The following is a 17,082-nucleotide window of genomic DNA, read 5'->3' as shown; positions in this document are numbered from 1 at the left end:
TGGATGTCAGTACTAAGGGTACAGACAAAGCTAGAGGTAGGGAGTATAGGTTCGCTGTGCTTTAAAAAGTCTTGCAAAGTAGTTAGATCTTATTTAGGAAGATCTCTGGCTCCTCATCGAATAAGCCTGGAAAGGTTTACATAAACTATAAATAACACTGTTGGAAAATTATGCAAGTCCCAAATGAGGTAATCCTCTCAATTGGCACGAGCACTAAACAGGATCAGTTACCAATTTCGTCACACACATGAGTAGGCAAACTGGACAGATCTGACTATTTGGTGCTGCACAACTAGATAGTTTGTGGAGCTATTGTGTGGTTCATACACAAAGGCAGACAGAGGACGTCTGACAGATGGATTTATGATATGGTCATTGTGTTGCTGCTATCTCCAGCAATATCAAGACATGCATTGTTATTATTTATGATACCACAACTACCCATTGATTTTAGGACAGTGAAAAGTTTTGAAGTAATGAGGCTGAAGGGGGAATTCTACAGAGATCTAATACCGAGTACGATTATTTCAGCAAACGAACAGAAAAGACAGTATTTTGTTCCAAATGTAGCTATAGAAAGCAGGTGCCACCAACTATGCCCTTCTTAATGCTATGTTTAAAATAAATATAATGTTTGAAGAGACTGAAAAAATAGCATACTCTGTTCCCTGTAGCCTGAGCGATCTAGAACTAATAGCAACTGAAATCTGTTGTAGACCGTTCAACTGACATGAAGATTCTCAACACAGACATTCATTGACTTTCATGTCCAGATTGCTTAATGTAAAGAGAACATTGGGGGCACATTGCATGAATATACTGCATGCTAATACACATCCCTGCAAACCCCAATTAGATCAACCAAAGTTATCTCCATATTCATCCAATTTCAGGTGAAGTCACTTCTCTTTTAGTTGGTGATAATTGACATAATGCAGGACTGTTTATCAGGTATGATATTGCACAGATGCCAACATTCATAGTTGGGAAATCAGGATACATTAGGCCATGCTCCCTCCTCCTAAACACTGACTGATACACAAAAATGCCTCCTTTATTAAGACTGTTCGCAGGCATGATACTGGATAAATAATACCATCAATCACATAAGTCCTAGAAATTGTCAGGTCTTACACTGAAGCTATATGTTAATTTTTGTGGAAAATGATGACTTCCAAATTGTAAAACAATACGGAATTTGCTGGTGCTATATAAACGTTGTTGATGATGACTTGACATTTGTGCATAAACACCTCTCTTTATCAGTGTTACGATACTTACCCCTCCGCGTTCCCCCGCCGCTCCGTCGGATCCGGAAGCCACACTTCCGGGTTCGGCGGTCACATGACCGCTACCTAGGGCGGTCACATGATCGCTATCTAGGGCGGGGAATTCAAATGGGACACAGCATAAAAACATAGCTCTGACACTTGGTGACACTTGGTGAGTGTCAGAGCAACTTACCAGTTCCTGGCTACTGATTCCTGTGTCCTCCTTGTTCCTGCTTCCTGTGTGTTTGACCTCCAGTGTACCGACCCGGCTTGTTGACCCTTCTGGATTCCGTTTTCCCCTGTGTACCGACCTGGCTTGCTGACCTTCCTTATTGCCTGTGGTCCTGACCCGGATTGTCTCACGCTCCTCTCTCTATACGTTTATCTGCGCTTCCTATGTGCTGACCCGGCTAGCTGACCACGCATCTCTTCTGGTGACCCATGTACCGACCCAGTTTGATTGACTCCGAGATTGCCTCCTGATTCTGTCTGCATTGCCTGCCTGTGTACCTACCCTGCCTGTCCGACTATTCTCATCTTGCTCCTATTCCGCCGTATTACATCTTGGGGCAAACCTTAGGACCGCAACCTGCGACTCCTGGCAGCAAAGCCCATCCCGCCTTGCCGCGGTTCTTGGTGAATACCGGGGAGTTCGTTAGACTTCGCACCTCAGGTAAGCCAGCGTTAATCAAGATTAGTAGTGTATCCAGTAATCCGTTACAATCAGTTACATATTACAGTGTGCATTTGTGTGATTTGCAAAATTGTGAGCGTTCACAAGTTACGCTGTGTTAACTAACTTTGATGCCCATGGCAATCTCAAATAAAAGCATTGTAAATTAGAAATTGCGCAGAGCATATGCACTTTTCTCTGCCTAAAGCTGACCATATATGTAGCTATTCTGTTGCCTGCCATGACCGCTAAGTCACATAATCATTGTCCAGTTTGGCCATATTGGACAAGATAAGTTTGTTTGGCAATTGGTCCAAGCAGTTGGACCACACTGAGACCTGTAAGTATGACAGAAGACGACCACATACATAGGCCAGTAATGGTCATCTTCCAACTGGATATATGGGCATGTAATTTAATGATCTTGGTTAACGTGGGGCTCTTTTCGGATCCAAGGCACTGTAATTTTGGGTTAATTACTCTGTATAATTTTCAATATAATTGTATGGACATTTAATGAGCCCCCACTTCCCAAGTTAGACCAGACATTTGATAGCTGCTACTGATAAATGATCAAAAACATGAACATTTTTGTGTTATGTTGGTGTCTCCTAGGGCTATAAGGTAGATACATCCGTGATTACATGCCTCAAAATGGAAAACTCTTCTGGTCCATGTGCCAGGCACACAGCGCATGTGCGTCACATTGCTAGTCAGCGGGACGCTATTGTGAAGCTTCAGAGGCAGGCTGTGATGCCAGTAATTAGGTCTGGGATTTCCCTATATAAGGCTGACTCTGGCACCATTAGGGTGCCAGAGTATTAGGTCCTGTATGCTCCAGCAATCTCCCTCATTGTCCTCTAGTGACCTGACTGACTCCTGTGTACAACCTTGGCTTTCCTCTGACCTGGATTTTGGATCCTCTCTTGGACTTATGCCTGACTTCAAGTTTATAACTGACTACTCTTTTTGATCATCCTTGTGTACCTCGTCTGACCGCAGGGTATCAACTCGGCCTGCCTGACCACTGTCTACCATCCAGTTGCTTCGCTGGTGACTCTTTTGGAGGACCGTGACCAAACTACCCTGCCGTGGTCCCTGGCAAGGATCAGAGGCGTTAGACTCCGCATCTCCTTTTAGAGTAGTCTCAATACCAGCAAGTATGCCCCAGTTGCAGATATACCATGACACTCTGACAACTACCATTTTTTGTGGTTCCACAATATGCCAGCAACCCTTTGTCTCTGAGGCCTCACACTGGCACCACTTGGCCACCAACCTCTCACTGACTGTGAGAATCAATTGCAAACCAACGTGGTACCACCAGTTGTGGGAAGTTATTGCTGCTTCCACTAGGCACCTCTTTGCTGGTTACTCTGGCTAACTTCTTCTAGCAACGTACTTTAGATCAGGATGCTGGGTAGTAAGCAGAACACTGAGGCGGGATGTTGGGCTAATTACAGGACAGCCAGGAGGTAGAAAAGTGTTCTTTAATCTGTTGGTATCAGGAACAAAGCAGAATCTTACCACTGAAGTCTATTGCTCAATAGTTCTTAAAAGAGCTGTTACATATCAACTGAAGATAGTGAATTTACACACACATTGGCTGTAAGCTATTCTTATATATATATATATATATATATATATATATATATATATATATATATATATATATATATATATATATAAATGGTGTTTCCACTCCTGACATAATTTCAAAAAGGCACTTGACCAACTTGACCAATCCTAAGTTCAAAGTGTCCAATCTAGGAAAGGGTGACCCAATCAGGATTGAGCCAATGCACTAGGGCTTTCTATTTATATACAGTTCATTTCTCATCTAGACAGGCTTGAGGACAGAGCATTCCTCTTGTAATCAGGGTAACTTTCAACATACTCACAATTGACATCATGGTGTAGCTCAAAATATAATGAAAAAGTGTGTGTCTATGGATGGACTTTAAAATGGTTTACATCATTTTCTAGGTCACTATTATGATAACTTCTCTCTCTATCCAACCTTACACAGGAAGTGCCCTTGCTGTTTTTTAGCCAGTAAGCTTAACAAAAGGATGTGGTTGTCAAGGTAATGTCACCCCCCTTTCCTTGTGCTCAGAACAGACACATAATTACCATGTCGTATCCTATGGAAAGTACAACCAGAAAACATTCTGAAACACAGGAACAGTCAGTGGACATTAAAACATAGTAACAGGCAAAGAACTAGACATGCATCAATACATAAGAATGAGCATCAATCAGTACCGTAATACATTTTTTGTCACGGGCACTAGGAGTTCTACCCAGGATTCACCAGATGATAATGCTTACCAGAGGGGCGGGGTTTACACAGCGATCCTCTGGGCAGTAGGGTGAATAGTGGGAACGTATATAACAGCAGATGGAGAGAGAATGCCAATGGAATAGATGAGAGTCAGCGACTTACAGCTATACTGGTAGGAGAGTCAGCGACTTGCAGCTATACTGGTAGGAGAGTCAGCGATTTGCAGCTATAGTGGAGATGCAGGTCTCATCCATGGAGAGCAGAGGAGCTTGTCCACACAGATATGCAGAGTAATAGCTAATAGTCTATAGCGGGTATGTATACCGCTGCTGAGTAGAGAGGCTTGTCCAAAGCGGATATGCAGGATAACAGCTAATAGTCAGTAACAAGTATGCATACCGCTGCTGAGTAGAGAGGCTTGTCCAAAGCGGATATGCAGGATAACAGCTGATAGTCAGTAACAAGTATGCATACTGCTGCTGAGTAGAGAAGCTTGTCCAACGAGGATATGCAGGCACAGCAGGAGAGCTGGGAGACTGTAGCGGGTATGGGAACTGCAGGTGAGCAGAGCAGGTAATCCAGCAGGCAGTTGAAGACACGAGCAGGAGAACTAGGAGTCAGTAGCGGGTATGGGAACCGCCGATGAGCAGAGCAGGTAATCCAGCAGGAAACTGAAGATACGAGCAGGACACAGGAGACACCTTCAGAGACTCACAGGGAGTGAGACTCAAGATCAGTCAACGATACAATGGCCACAGGTGCCTTAAATAGGGAGAGGTGATTGATCCACCAATTAGGTTAAAAGCAAGGTCATAAGAGTTCATGGATCCTGCGCATGCGCAGTCCATCAAGATGGCGGACGGCTGCGGCTCAGGACAGGCGAGAGAACCACGCACCAGCGCAGAGGCACTCACGGTCCGGTGAGTGACATTTTTGAATGTACATGGGCCACCTTCCATCTACCCCAAATCAGGCCCATTTTTTGTGAAGAAACACCCTTTTCTGGTGTTCCACAGTCTTTTGGTAGATGTACCTCTGGGCTATCCCATGGAAATCAGAGCTGTTGGCCGGTGTGTTTTTTAATAACTTGTTCAAATGGCGGCTCCAGAATAGCAACAATAAAATATGTATAGGAATAAGCCAAGTGACTGAACACCTAGCTCAATTCTGCCACCAGCAGGGACAAATACCTGGACACAGCCCTGCAATTATAAACTGCACAGGAAACAAACATGTGAAAGCATGACATGCAGCATAATTATAATCTGGTTCAATATACTGTGGGCACACTTTATGTTGCATATTAATGTAATAGTAATAATAAAGAGTAGATATGAGTGAAATTACAGCAAAATGTGTGTAAATCAAGTGCTGTCGTAGAACAGGCGGTTTCACAGAAGTGTGACGTTTCAGCAATGTCATTGTCAGTTTCCACTATTACTATGCCGTTCCTTGCTCCGATGTTCCTCACTGTGTTTGCAGATTTGTATTTTGCAGAATTTATAGTCTATGACTGGAGCTGAGACAAGACCATTTCTTCTGTTATGAATGAAGTAAATACTTTGAAAGTGTTGCTCAGCTAATACAGGGTAAAGCGGTGCGGACACTGATTACTCTATCACTGGCAGAACCATCCTCTGCACACTCTGGAAAAGTCATGAACTTTTTGCCTGCTGGAAAAACTGCTCATCTACAAAAAAAGAAGCATTCACCTCCTATGCACACATACATTACCAGGATAAATAGTGAGAATACAATACCATTATCACATGACTTAGCAATGTTCAATACAAATGCCATTTTTTATGTCATGCACCAGTTTTTATGGAAAGCGCATAGATTTGTGTGTCAAGAAGGCGGTGTGTAGAAAGGGTGTAAAAGCGTGTACCACCTCATGGAAGGAGATAGATGTATATGGGCTTTCCCAGCTAAATGCAGGACAGGTGTACCTTTGCTCCTCAATCTTTTGAGGAGCACAGAAATAAACGTCAAGAAATGGAGAATGTGCATTGGGAGGGGCATCCCTCGTTTAGTGGGAGGAGAGGGGAGACTTTACCTCAGCAAAACCTCCTGCTTGTCGGTAAAACTACCTGTCTAGATTAACATATATACAATAGTGACGCAATATGGTAGAGGTACAGGTCACCCCATCCCAGGCGGACTTTTACTCTGGCTTTCTCTGCCGCTCTCATTTTCCCTATTCTCCTTCTTTACAACCTAATCTCCCTCCTCATCCTACTCCCTATCCCCTTCCCTTCCCTGTGCCCCTCCCCTTTCTGTTACCAACAAAGAAAAGCCCAACAACATGGCATCATCCCCACACCAGACCCCGGGATTAGATTCAGGATCAAATGCTATCTGATAGAATCCAGCCAACTGTATCTCATTTTTGTTCCCAACTCCTCTGGTCCATGTTACATACACTCCATGGTTGCAAAGTATTACATGTTCATACTCTATTCTTACTTTCACAGGCTGTATGTGATATTGTAATTTTTTTTTCTTTTCTCTTGTGTTCCAAAATTTACTGATATTTTTTTGGCTACTTCATTTGACTGTTGTTTTAAAAAATAAACAGATTTTAAAATATATATATATATATATATATATATATATATATATATATATATATATATAGTCATGGCCAAACGTTTTGAGAATGACAAAGTATTGATTTTCCCAAAGTTTGCTGCTTCAGTGTTTTTAGATCTTTTTGTCAGATGTTGCTATGGTATACTGAAGTACAATTTCAAGTATTTCATACGTGTCAAAGGCTTTTATTGACAATTACATTAAGTTTATGCAAAGAGTCAATATTTGCAGTGTTTATGCTTCTTTTTGAAGACCTCTGCAATTCACCCTGGCATGCTGTCAATCAACTTCTGGGCCACATACTGACTGATGGCCGCCCACTCTTGCCTAATCGATGCTTGGAGTTTGTCAGAATTTGTGGGTTTTTGTTTGTCCATCCCCCTCTTCAGGATTGACCACAAGTTCTTAATGGGATTAATGTCTGGGGAGTTTCCTGGCCATGGACCCGAAATTTCGATGTTTTGATCCCCAAGCCACTTAGTTATCCCTTTTGCCTTATGGCAAGGTCCATCATATTGGAAAAGGCATTGTTCGTCACTAAACTGTTCTTGGATGGTTGGGAGAAGTTTCTCTTTTAGGATGTTTTGGTACCATTCATGGCTGTATTCTTAGGCAAAATTGTGAGTGAGCCCACTTCCTTGGCTGAGACGCAACCCCACACAGGAATGGTCTTAGGATGCATTACTATTGGCATGACACAGGACTGGTGATAGCGCTCGCCTTTCCTTCTCCGGACAAGCGTTTTTCCAGATGCTACAAACACTCTGAAAGGGTATTTATAGAGAAATGACTTTACCCCAGTCCTCAGCAGTCTAATCCCTTTTGCAGAATATCAGTCTGATGTTTTTCCTGGAGATAAGTGGCTTCTTTGCTGGCCTTCTTGACTCCAGGCCATCCTTCAAAAGTCTGCGCCTCACTGTGCGTACAGATGTACTCACACCTGCCTGCTGCTATTTCTGAGCAAGCTCTGCACTGATGGTGGCCCGATCCCGCAGCTGAGACATTTTTAGGAGATGGTCCTGGCACTTGCTGGACTTCTTGGGCACCCTGAAGCCTTCTTCACAACTATTGAACCTCTCTCCTTGAAGTTCTTAATGATCCGATAAATGGTTGATTTAAGTGCAATCTTACAAGCAGCAATATCCTTGCCTGTGAAACCCTTTTTGTGCAAAGCAATGATGACTGCACATGTTTCCTTCAGCTAACCATGATTAACAGAGGAATAACAATGACTTCAAGCACCACCCTAGTTTTAAAGCTTCCAGTCTGTTATTCTAGCTCAGCATGACAGAGTGATCTCTAGCCTTGTCCTCGTCAACACTCTCATCTGAGTTAACAAGAGAATCACTGACCTGATGTCAGCTGGTTCTTTTGTGGCAGGGCTGAAATGCAGTGGAAATGCTGTTTGTGTGATAAAGTCAATTGTCATGGCAAAGAGGGACTTTGAAATTGCAATTCATCTGATTATTCTTCATTACATTCTGGAGTATATGCTAATTGCCATCATAAAAACTGAGGCAGCAGACTTCGTGAAAAATAATATTTGTGTAATTCTCAAAACTTTGTCATGACTGTACAGACAGTGCTTATGTATTCTCAATCTTATGATTTCCTATATGACATAAATGAAACTTGTATGACCAGTGTTTTAGGAGAAAAATTGACTAGTAGTAATTAATGAACATGGGGTAGTCCTAATGTGAGGGGAGGCAGGATCTTGAAATTAATTGACATTTCCATCTGGACCTGCAATCCTGTAAATGCTTGTGTAGACCACTTGCACCAGAGATACTTAGCCGAGCAGGAAATTGGAGTGTACCTATGTATGCATGAGACAGATAGGTACATTTGAACATCATGCATATTTTTTGGTTATTAAATGACACTTTTAATAATCATCTGCTTGGATTAATGTCAATGGCTGTTCATGCAGCACTGACCTAGAATATTTATTACTTGGACTAAATATAGCAAAGTAAATAACTGAATGACATCAGAGTAGCTAATCACTGTGTTTACAAAGCCATGGGAAACCTTCAATACATTATTACATTTATTATTGTACAGTTTTCCCTTTAAGTCTGTCTGTGACTAAACATACGTCAGTGTGGAACAGCTGTGACTGCCCCCTGTGTTTAATAATCCACAATTGTACTCTTTGGAATCACACTTCTCTTGTCCGTCTAGCCTTTCTAATTACCCTTAAAATTGGCACTGCCCCAATGACTCTGGGAAACTGTATTCCACAGCTTTGTGAAGTAGAGGAGGGTGATCTATACACCTTATCCCTGCATTACACAGATAATAACACATTTCTACCATACTGCCATCATATCTCTATTTAACATACTGGACACACACAAAATTACTTTTAATGCTTAATCAATCCCGCCAGGAACAGTTCTGTGGTCTTTTATAGCAACCAAGCATTTTAGTGCTAATTACAAATAAATGATGATGTGCTCACTAAGTAATTGATTTAATGAAGTTCCTATGAAACTATTAATGGTGAGTATAGGTCAGACTGGAGACGCCCCAGAGAGCACATTGTGGGATGTTTAACTCCAGCAGTCTCCTCAGAAAGACATCGGGGCTAATAGGTGAAGTAACAGCTGTTCTCTCCTGACTTCTGTTAGCCAAGAAAATCTGGGGCCAAATTTTGGAGTCGCACCATTGAAGCAGCTCCTCATTAGAACGGACAGCCTGCTGCAGAGTACTACATGTATGGAACATGTTCCTACCGTGAGAGAGATGTGTTCATGTCCCAAGGAAGATGTGTGCGTATAATGAGGAAAATGTGTGTCTGGAGATGTGTTCTCTAGTAATCAAGGTGTGTGTCTAAGGCAGATGCAGAGAGGTATGTATCTAGCGGAGCTATATGCATGTGCTATATATCAAGAAGAGATGTTTGCATGGAATGAGAGAGATGTGTGTAGGTAGTAAATGAGGCATGTATCTAGGGATTGGTGCATGTAGTGTGAGTGATACGATCTAGAGGAGATGTGTGAATGTAATGAAGGAGATATGTGCATGTAGTGACAGAGCTGAGTGTGTGTGTGTGTGTGTGTGTGTGTGTGTGTGTGTTGCTCTTGTATGATGGTTGTCAATGTCTTCTTTCCTTGCTTCTGGAGAGAGAGTGTCCTAACACAGAGAGACAGGATTCCCAACCAGGATAACTAACAGGATAATTAACTGGACACTATTAAATTCATTAGTTTTTATTGGCGGGATCCAGGGAATAAAATTGGACTGGATGGATATAGAGATAATCATAGGGAATCAAATGTCTTTACACTATGAAATGATTCAATACATTTTTCTAAAAAGAAACATCTATATATAAATATTACTTTCTTTAAGATTCTAGAAACTGATAAATAATAATATTAGTACATAGTAAGTCTTATACAAGCTATCTCTTACTCGTTAATATATTCAAGAAGTTTCTATTCAAACAAAGAACACTGTTTTCAGTTAGGTACCGTAGCTTCTGTGTAGTACACATTTCGCTTCTCTGTGGGTTCAGACTCAAATATGCAAATATGTTTCTTAATGAATTTCTCTATTTGCTTCTACTTTGCGTGCAGGGCCGTCTTAACAGCCCTGCGTCAAGGTCAACATATACGCAACACCAAGATCGCATGTACAGATAACAGCTGATACTGAGGTGATTAGTCCACCGGAACATTTTAATAAAGAGGGTTTAAGGGTTCCGACTAAATTCCCCGGAATAATATACTGAAAAGTCGGGAAGCCTATGGGGCTCCTATGCTCGTGGTTCCCCCAGGCAACTGCCCAGCGTGCCCATGCGTTAAGAAGGCTCTGTTTGTGCGCGTGGATACTGACCAGGACTGACCATGCGCAGAAGCTCCTTTTCGGCCGTCATCGGCTACTTTACTGAAGCAGCTCCCGGGTTTCTGGAGAGGAAGATACGTGTCTCTAAAAGGTAAGTAAGAGCGGCACTAAAAATTGAGAGGCACATCCATGCGGCATACTATTAATAGGAGGAGGGGGCAACTGTGGCATACTTTGACTAGGGGGGACAGCTGTGGCATACTAGGAATATGGGGGCAACTGTGGCATACTATGACTAGGGGGGACAGCTGTGGCATACTATGACTAGGGGGACAGCTGTGGCATACTATGACTAGGGGGGACAGCTGTGGCATACTATGACTAGGGACAACTATGTGTCATGATGTGAATTGAGGACACAACTATGTGGCATTATAAGAATTGTGGGCACAACTATGAGGCATAATATGATTTGGGGGCACAGTATTATTATTGTAAAGTCCCAGCCGCCTCCCGTTTTGATCGGCGGCTGGGACCTATTTTAAAGGTAGACTTTCTGCTGCTAGGGAGGGCGAATGCCCGATCGCCCCCCCCTGGATCCGCCACTGATACATGGCAAAGGAGCACGAAACTAAGTGTGGCCCCCTCCAACAGACTGTCTGCCTTGCACTGAGAATAACTGGGACTCTTTCCAACACCTTTGTGTCTAATGACTCTCTATCTCATTATACTGGGACCGCTAAGGTGACAAAAGTGCTTTATCAGGTTACCAATTGTTTTTTACTTCCATGTCCCCACTACTCAATGCCCAAAGATACCAGTAAGAGCCCCGGAGATTTTCAGCATGGGGCTGGTAAACCCTTAAAGGTTAAAGACCCATGCTAAATAAGCTGGATCTGATTCACATTACAACCGTGGGGCCTAACACTGCTTGTTTCCCTGTTATACATACTTGCCTACTTTCAGCAAATGTAGCCCGGGAGAGGGACGTGACTAGAGGGCAGGAGGGGGCCTCGCCCACCGCGACGGAAATGCCATTTTGTTGCTGAAGGGCGGGGCCACCATGACGCTATTCACCGCAAATTGCGCCATTTAGGCTAGGCAGTGGCGGGATGCAGGAGACTTGCCTGCTCTCCTGGGAGCCCGTGAATCCGACCCGAAATTCGGGAGTCTCCCAGACATTCCGGGAGAGTTGGAAAATATGCTGTTAGAGTGTGACCAGCCCAGCCTGTGTAGCCTGAGGCTGGTTGTTAACACTTTAGCATGGGGACCCACACTTGTTGTTCCCCTGCATTAGTGGGAGTCTGCATTGTGCTAGTGCAGGTTATTGGTTCGGTATCAGAAAACCTATGTCCACGGAATTGTCAATTCTTCTCTGGATTAGTGAGTCTGATGATATGCCTGTTATTCTTGTGGTTCCCTAAGTGCCAGAATGCCCTGGCAGCCCTGGGTATGCTGATGCTTGTAGTACTACAAGTGCTAGTATGCCCAGACACTTAATGGAAGCCTGGGCATGCTGGAGCCTATATTGCACCAGAGACAAAATGCTTTTTGTACTATAAAATCATTATTATTATTACCCCACACTCATCGGCCAGGGTTGTGGGAACTTCCCTTTACAATGCAGCGCCGCTTGAAATTTAATCGCCGAACACGCTAAACACGTGGGTGTTGAAGAACCCGCACGTTCATACATTTACCCCCAGATGCACGTTGCAGTCTTCTATATTCACTACTCCACAGGTGTGGACAATCACTCCATATAAAAGAAGAGAGAAATATCGTACATAGTGAAATACATTCTATACTAGAGCAAAACACCTCGCGAGAAGATAAATCCTTCACAATAAAGACACCCAATATCTGTGAAAGAGTGCTGAGATATCTCCTCAGTCTCCAGGGGTAATATGCTTACATCAAAATATTTAAAGTGGCTGCCATGTGGGTCAGTTTAATGAGAGTGAGGAGAAAGCCCCAAATACTGGAATTGCCACAGCAAGTAACCAGCAAGGGGGACCCCACCTACACGGGTACTCCACAAGTAAGATCCTGCCATCAGAAACAGTGTTGGCAAAACAGGGTACAAGGCAGTGGAAGTCTGGTGTAGCCTCCTTGGAAAGACCCCCATACTGTGAGGGAGGGGTCGCTGGAGGACAGCTGAAACGGAGGTTGGGAGACTGCATGGCAGATTAATACCTGAATTAGGGGTTGTTTGCAGCTCATGAAAGGAGAGCGCTCCTGGAGAGTGCGGTCTGAGGACCTGTGAGGTGGCCATCTGCATGCCTGTGGTCAGGGGAGCTGAATTAACCGAGAAGCCTGTGTGATGTGACCTGTAGAATGTCTGTGGAACTACTGCTCCCAGCAGCGCAGCTGGTATGTAATAGGCTGTGCAGGACTGTGATAAAAGGAGATAGGAATAGTAACTGCTGAAAAAAATGCAGGAGGAGTCTGGCATACAAAATGTATACCGTTTAACCGATATGCTTTTCTCGTTTTGAACCAAGATGGCCTGGCAACCAAATTCATTTGCACAGAGCCACACAAAAATACTAGCATGAAGGGCCGTAATGAGGGCGTTGCGGACGCTGCAGCCGCCCATGGTGCAAGGCAGAGTGAGCGCCACAGCTACCTGTTTTGCTCTAATCACAGCCCAAGGTATACATTTAGGACTGCTGCAGAGTCAGGTCCGACGGATCGCAGTATGAGCAGCGCATAGACACTCCATCTGTCATTGCATCATAGGAAAGTGGACTAAGGAGTTCCTGTGCGGTGCAGCATAGGTTAGTCTTCCTGAGGCCAGTCTGCCTGCCCTCCTGTTTGGCATTCTCGACAAAGAGCTTCTCCCCCTTGGGCAGTCCACTAGCTACTCCATCCCAGCAAGTTGCTGATATTCAGCACTCTGGACAATCTGATCCGCCCCTTGGACAGCTCACAGTTTCTCCTCCATTTTAGACCAGCCTGTACTCCAGCTATCTAGATTAGTTGTACTCAGCATGAGAGTTTCTTCATCTCTCTCCCCCTCGGCCTGTAAATCTCTCTCTCATTTTCCTCTGTCTCTCCCTCAACATATGAGTGTCACGCCCCCAGCCTGTGAGTCTCTGTGCCCCCCTCCCTTCTGTCTACCCCTTCTTCTGTCCTGTCTCCCCATCTTCTGTCTACCCCCCTTCTGTCCTGTCTCCCAGCCTTCTGTCTACCCCCTTTTGTTACCCCCCCCCCCTCCTGTCGAACCTTCTCCCCACGCTGTCTCTTCCTCAGCCTTTGATTCTTTCTGTCCATCCTCTCTGGCTATTAATTTGGTGGGAGCTGTGGCTATTAATGTATTGGTAAGGGCAAATAATTTAAAATACATATGAAGTGATGTAAATCTAGAGGAGATGTTTGCATGTAGTGAGGGAGATATGAATCCAGGGAATGGCAATCCAGAGGAGATGTGTGGATGTAGATGGGAAAGTATTTATCTAATGGAAAAATATCCATGCAGAAAGAGAGATATATACCTAGAGAAAATGTATGTGTGGTGCCCCAAAACCATGTTAAACAGCACAGAGGAAGTGCATAAACGCTTTTAAAATGCAGGGCTACAAGGGGTTACTAGAGGCTGAGGAAGACACAGTGGGAATGACAGTTGACAGTTGAACTAAAAGGACGTACCCAGGAGGATGTGCAGGAAGGAGGAGTGTGTGTCATAGCAACAAGTCCACTAACTTTTGTAATAACTGTGAACTCCCAGAAGGTAGTGGGGAGAGGAAAGTTCTAGACTTCTGAGGGAGAGAGATGAGGTTTATGAGTGATAAGAAGACAGACCGAGAGATAAGAAATCTGAGTTGAATCTTTCCATGTAGTTGCTCACTACCTCAGGAACAGGCTGAGAGAGATAAGAGGTATTACTGCTGGAAGTCGATCATATGAAGGAACTCTAGTTGAAAATACAGTAGGTCTGCAAATCACCTTTGTCACAGATTCCTCCACTTGCTTTCCTCCATGCTGACAGATTTAATGTACTACAAAATTCCTGTACACAGGTCAGCCCAGGACTGAGTGTAAAATATGGTAACGTTACCAGGGATAATATTGGTGCACCAAATGTTTTAGATGAATGTTAATGTTAAGTGATTTACCTAAAAATCGATTTATTGTTATTGAAGATGTTATCGCTATTGTGCCTTATACTCACCAGTTGTATATTACATGTTAAATGCTATTGTGCTCTATGTTGATCAAATTAATATTTTGTCGTTACCATTGAGTTGAAGGGGTCAGTTGCGCGGTGGCTTACCAAAATTATCTTTACCGTATTATTAATAAACCCAAGTTATTTGACCAATCCTTGTCCCTTTCATTGAAGTATTTATCTCCTGACCACCGGATATCCGACCAAAAAAGAACCTGACTTGTGTCTGTAGGACAAGGTAAGGGAAGGAAATCCCATCAGTACTCGACCACCACATAAACTTTGGCATCACGAACAGGATCCGAGTGCATCAGGAGAGTAATACCTTCAGTGAAAAATGGATCAGCCACCGGCAGGGCCCATAACCCTACCATACTATTTCGGGGCCCCATGGCTCCCGAAGTACAGCGGGGACGACGACAAGCTACAGAAGACTTCATTCACAGAATTCGAGAACAAACTGGAATCCATGTTCCGGCTATACCCGTTGAATGAACAGCAGAAAGTGGAGATCTTAATAGGGCAACTCCCAGGGTCAGCGCTCAGAGAAGTAATCTCATGGCCGATGGACGACAAGAAAGAAGCGGCACAAGTTTTAAAAAAAATCTCCACAACGTTTGAGACAAGAACTCTTCCGGAGCTGAAGATGAAACTATATGCTCGCAAGCAACAACCAAACGAGACACTATGGGACTATGCCCTGAGCCTACAAGAGATGCTAAGAGCCATTCAGGCAGTGGACAAAGAGGAAGTACGAAACGCGGACGAAGCCCTGACCATACAGTTCGTAGAAGGAGTCGCCCAAGAAAGCGTTAAGATTCAGCTACGACTGATGAAAGCACATATGCCAGGCAAAACCTTCCGAGAGTTTAAAGAGACCGCCATTTTCGGTAACCAACAGGGAAGGGAAGAAGAATACCCAGAATTGGTGGGCTTCAGAGAAAGCACAAGTTCGACGGGAGCCATGGCAAGCGGCACAGAAAAGTCAACACGGGCCCAAGAATCGGTAATACAGAGCGGTCAGTATCCCACCGAAGACCCAATACAAACGCTCAAAAAGCAAATGGAGGAGCTGGCTGTCGGAATGGTAGAAATCCTGCGAGAGATGCGGCAAATGGCGAGGCCACCGGCACCCACCTACGGGGAACCAAAGTGGAGGCCCGAAAGACAAAGACCAGCCCGAGGCAGATGGGAACCACCTCGCGAGTATGTACGGCGATTGGCCAACCAATTCGATAGTCAAGGGCGCCCGATATGTTGCCGGTGCCATGGGATAGGACGCATAGAACGAAACTGCGACCAAAACGAACATTTTAACTCTGACACCCCGAGATTGAGGGTCGAATCTCGAGGCGAGCCCCGGGAATAGATCCGGATCCAGAAAACTGGAGGCCCCAGTTCATCGGACAATGTCCCACGTTACCCGTTACAATTAATGGAGTGGAGGCCCTGGCTATGCTTGATACGGGGTCGCAGATTACGACCATCTGGCTCCCTACATTCCACAAGAATTGGGGCAAAGAGCAGCTGTTATCACCACCCCCAACCTGGCTGCAGCTGACCGCCAGTAACGGCCTCGAGATTGCGTGTGAAGGGTATTGGGAAGCGGACATCCAGATCGGAGCGACCTTGTTGCCAAGACAAGGCTGTCTTGTCACCGCCCCCTGTAAAGGAAACATAGCCCCCATCATCCTGGGGATGAATGTGCTGCAAAGATGCCCGGATGAGCTAGTGGCGACTTTGAAGGGTAAATTAACCCAAGCGGCTTTCCCCGGTCATCAGGCCTTTCAACATACTGTTCGGCTCCTACAAGTTTACCAAAAGTCCGCTGGTTCCCATGTAAAGGTTTCGGGCACTGTCAAGTGGTTTAATGTGCGGAATGGATATGCTTCATCAACAGAAATGACACCAAAGAAGATGTCTTTGTCCACCAGACAGCAATAAAGCGAAATAACCCACGGAAGTTTCTGCACAGTGTTAGAGACAGGGTGACTGTGGAATTTGATGTTGTGGAGGGAGAGAAGGGTGCCGTGGCAGCAAACGTGACTGGCCCTGGTGGTGTACCATTAAAAGGAAGCAGATTTGCACCCTACCGACGAAGGTTTCGCAGACGTTTCTACCGGCCAAGAGGAGAGAATGCTGCAGAATCTGGTGGGGAAGTAAGTACAGAGCAAGTGAGCGAGGGAGAGAGCGCAGAAGAAGTGTCCTCTCAGCAGAGACCTGTCCAGCACAGGCGCCCTCCTCCGTTCTTCTACAAACGGCAACAGAAAGACTACGACTGGGATGCGCAGGCCTG

Source organism: Mixophyes fleayi, chromosome 2, assembly GCF_038048845.1.
Source record: "Mixophyes fleayi isolate aMixFle1 chromosome 2, aMixFle1.hap1, whole genome shotgun sequence".
Classification (NCBI taxonomy): Eukaryota; Metazoa; Chordata; class Amphibia; order Anura; family Limnodynastidae; genus Mixophyes; species Mixophyes fleayi.
The sequence above is the reverse complement of the archived record's forward strand: the minus strand, read 5'-3'. Positions refer to the sequence as shown.